Source organism: Hevea brasiliensis, chromosome 12 (assembly GCF_030052815.1).
Source record: "Hevea brasiliensis isolate MT/VB/25A 57/8 chromosome 12, ASM3005281v1, whole genome shotgun sequence".
Lineage (NCBI taxonomy): Eukaryota > Viridiplantae > Streptophyta > Magnoliopsida > Malpighiales > Euphorbiaceae > Hevea > Hevea brasiliensis.
Genome location: NC_079504.1, coordinates 81,789,321 through 81,794,148, shown reverse-complemented (window position 1 = coordinate 81,794,148; position 4,828 = coordinate 81,789,321).

The following is a 4,828-nucleotide window of genomic DNA, read 5'->3' as shown; positions in this document are numbered from 1 at the left end:
TACATAACAAGATTGGTTTGGATAGTTTGGCATGCCAATAGGGTTCCGTTAGCGATCGCACATGGCAACAATGCCATTCTGTGATTTCATGGCTTTTAGCCATTCGACTTTACATTGAGACTTGGCCTTGTGCTGACATTATTTACACTTGTTAGCCGCTCATTGCACACCGAGATGCATATGCAACCAATGGTGTGACTGCCTGAGGTACTAGGTACCAAGTGCCAGTTTACACGTTATCCAGTCCAGTCGTCTAGTGTAGGTTACTTGGCGCAACCAAATGAATAAAAGTGAACAAAGTTAATGAATTAATGAATATACAAAAATAAAACAAAGAAAGCATAAACTTTGAATACACATTTATTTTTTGCTATTTTCTGCTATTATATTATTGCACCACTAAGCATTATTGCTTAGCGCGTTGCTTTTGCCACGCGTAGGTACCGGAGATCCCGATCGTGAGCCCAGTAGACCACGGATCGGGTGAGTCCATCCGATTCGCTCGATTCTGCTGTCACCTCACTACTGCAGCATCGGTAGGGCACTAGGTGTCGATTTGTCATTTTGATATTTTGTAGTAGATTTGTATTTTCTCATATGTATTTGATCTCATGTAATATATTTTGATGTATATGTAAATTATGAAAATTGTATTTGTTAATGGAAAAGTAGATGTTTACTTGTGATTTACATGCGAACATCACATGTGAATGATGAATGAAAATGGAAATTGAAATGTGGAAATCATGATATTGAATTTGGTGTTGATAATGAATGTTTGAGAAATATTGTTGAGATTTTGGGATATTGGAGTTTGAGATGATGAAATAAAAGTATTGGAAGTTTTTAATGAGTTCAAGAACAGTTTTCTCCATTTTTAGCCGGTACTCATGGATTTTCTTAAAATTTTTAGTAAACTTAAATGCATGATACTTTTGATAAATGGTTTAAATAATTTGTATTTCATAAATTATGTGCAAAAGCATTTTCTAAATTAATTGAGAAATATTAGAGTGTGCCGGTACACCAGGTGGCATTACTTACTCGGGTATACTGTACACGGGTAAGGGGTGTCACACAAAATCACGTCAAACTTGTGGAAAGGCAACTCAATCAGGTCTGCCAAGAATTCATACCCCTGAATCCTTAACGGGCAACCCTTGTACACTTTGTTCACTACCACACTGTGGCCCAATGGATTAGTGACCAGAATGTCTTGGTCACTCTCCCTACTAGTATCCCCTTTCTACGGGTAGGTTGATGCAGATGTATGAATGAGTGGATCCTGGATCCACCAATGCATGCAGATGTATTGTAGAGGGAGAACGCACTCGATGACGCCCGGCATCTTGCTCCTCCCGAGCTCTAATGGTATAGGCTCGCGGTGGTGCGTTATCCGGCCTCTCTGGCTCGATGCGAGCCTTTATGATGGTCCCACTGCGTCTTGCATTTCCTACCCCTTTGTGGTGCGGGAGCGGTCTGCATCGCTTGTGTTGGAGCAACAGTAGTTCTGCGTGGACAGTTCTTCAACTGATGCTCTGTTGACCCACACCTTAAGCAGGCACCAGTTACTCTCTAACACTCCCCCTTGTGCCACTTCAGACAGTGTGGACATGCAGAAGTTGCTGGGGCTGGTCCCCTGAACTCCATCCCTGGAGAGCTGCCCACTGATGGTGTGGACTGACCTCTCCTAAGGGTGAACTGTGGCCTGGGCCCCTGAGACTGACCCTGACCGTGTGGCTGACCTGAACTCTGTGCAGGTGGACCCTTGAACCTCTTCCCAGATGCAGGAGCTGAACTAGACTGACCTGGGCCCCTCTTCTGCTGTCTTTCCCTTCTAGTCTGCTCACTGATTCTTACTTTCTCCACTTTTAATGCAGCTTCCACTAACTTGGTGAAGTCAGTGATTCCCAAGGCGGTGATCTGGATCTTTATATTATCATTTAATCATTCTTCAAATCTCTTACACCTTTCAGCTTCATTAGGGACTATCTCCCTTCCATAGTGGCTCAATCTAACAAATTCCTTTTCATACTCAGCCACTGACAACTGTCTCTGCCTCAGGTTAATGAATTCCCTTCTTCTCTCTTCTAGATATACAGTACCCACATATTTCTTCTTGAATTCTGAGAGGAAAAAGTCCCAAGTTACCATTTCTGGCTGTACTTCACTGGACACCGTATCCCACCATTCATAAGCATCATCTTGCAACAGAGATATGGCAGCTTCTAGGTTTTGTTCTGGGGTGCAGTGGAGTTGTTTTAAGACTCTGCCTGTTCTGTTCAACAAATTCTCGGCTGCAATAGAATCATCTTCTCTCTTGCCAAAGAAGTCCACTGCTCCATACTTTCTCAAATTTTCCAGGTGTGATTTTGGTTGTGGAGGTGGTGGTGGTGGTGGTGCTGCTGGCATTACCCCAGCCATTTGTCTGAAGAACTCGGCCATTTGCTGAAACATGGCCTGTGGAGGCTGAGCAGGCTCTGCTTGAGCTGGCGGAGTAGGTTCTCCCATACCCCCAGTCTCAGCTGCTGCAGGTGGAGCATGACTCTCCACTTCCTCCTCAACTGCCCTCTGAGATGTAGGAACCATATCCTATTAAAAATAACAAAGACAAACAGATCTGTATTAGTGTCACCTCGACTCTTCCAAATGCAATGCATGGTATGGACTCAATCTAGGCCCAGAAATGCCTAAACCGTGCTCTGATACCACTAAATGTGACACCCCTTACCCGTCTACAGTATATCCGAGTAAGCTATGTCACACGGTGTACCGGAACACTCTATTTTATCTTAATTAATTTTCATCATAATTTTGAACATAATTTATGAAATATAATCTATTTAAGTCATTTGTTGAAATTTTAATTTATTTGAGGTTCCGAAAATTTTATAGAAAATTCGGCAGAGTACCGGCTAAAAATGGAGAAAACAGTTCTTCGGAACCTGTGAAAAACACTTCCAATAATCATATTCAATCATCTCAAACTCCAATATCAAAATCTCAACCTTTTTCAATTTCATTTCTCAATCATTCATCTCAAGTGGTAATCATGTATAAAACACAGATAAACATTCACTTTTCCATTCACAAACACAGTTCTCATTATTTACATGAAAATCAAAATACATTACATAAGTTTCATTTACACAAGGGAAAATAAGAATCAATTACAAAATACCAAAATGAAACCTAGTGTCCTACCAATGCACTGTGGAGGGTGAGGTGACACGGACACTATGCAGAGCTACAGGATGGACTCACCCAGTCTGCGGTATACTGGGCTCACGATCAGTATCTCCGGAACCTACGCGTGGCAAAAGCAACGCGCTAAGAAATGATGCTTAGTGGTGCAATAATAAAATAAAAGAAAATAGCAGAAAATAAATATGTATTGAATGTATATGTCTTATTTATTTTCTATTTATCATATTCATTTTTTTTTCTTTAACTTTGTCCATTTTCATTCATTTGGTTGCCCAAGTAACCTATACTGGACGACTGGACTGGATAAACGGGTAAACTGGCACTGGGTATCTAGTACCTCGGGCCGTCACACCATCGGTCACATATGCATCTCCCGGTGTGCAACAGAACAGCTAATAAGCTGTAATAACAATAGGCACAAGGCCAAATATCAACACAAGGTCAGAATGGCTAAAGGCCATGAAATCACAGAATGGCATATTTCCATGTGCAGTACTGCTAACTGAACCCTATTGGCATGCCAAACTATCCAAACCAATCTTGTTAGGTATACTAGGGCATTTGACACTTTTGAATTCTTTAATTTTTGAATTTCAAGTTTTGGTGTCACTATTCACCTCATTGGTCAACAAAAATGTTGACTTTTGGATAGAAAATAGGTACATTGGTTTTAACACTCCCAATGTACCACATTTTGCATTTAAAACTTGTTGGAATTGATCATCATTACCATTTCTAAGCTTAAATCCAAGAGAGCAGAATTTTCAGTTTTTGAATCCTAATTTTACTGTTCCATTAAGCACTGTTGCGGTGGGAATTTGAGGAAATGGTAAACATGAAAGTTGTTCCTTATTTTGTCTAGTTTAATTTCCTTTTTTGAATCACTCCATTTGAAGTTTTGTAGCTCCAGATATGGTCCAAAAACCACAGCTGGCCGAATTTCAAATCTGCAGAATTTACCAAATCTACAGTACCATGAACAGTGACTGTGACTGCCATTTGGGTTAGGTTCTGGTCATAATTTGGGGTAGGTTTCTTCATGAAAGTTGTTTGTCTATGTCTTAACTTGTTTCTGTAAAAATTTCAGGTCAATTGACCATTTCTACAGTGAGTTATGGCCAAATGAACAGTTACTGTTTATTTGGTCATTCTGCAGAATTGGCTTGCAGGGTACCCGGATTGGGGCCAACTTTTGGTCCTCTTGCTTTGGTCTTTTGGGCATGGTTTCTTCAGAAAAAATGTGCCATTATAAGTCTAGTTTCATGTCCAATTGGCCAAACACCAATTGGACCAACACAGCCAAAGATATGGCAGTCCAAGTGGGCTAGAATCACAGCCACCCTGCTGCACTCACTGGGCAGCATACTCATTCACTTTGCCATGCTATATTTCAGTCCAAATTATGGTCAAATTTCCTCAAATGGTCACTAATTGACCATTAGAATATTCTTTAACAATTTCATAAGCCAAGTCCACATTTTACTCTCAAAACCCTAGTTTCCATTATAAATTTTCACAACATACCTTAATTACTAACTCATTCACTAACCACATGCATACATGCTTTAAACATGATCTCTAATCCACTTTAAGTCCATCAAAACCCTCCATCATTGTTCCT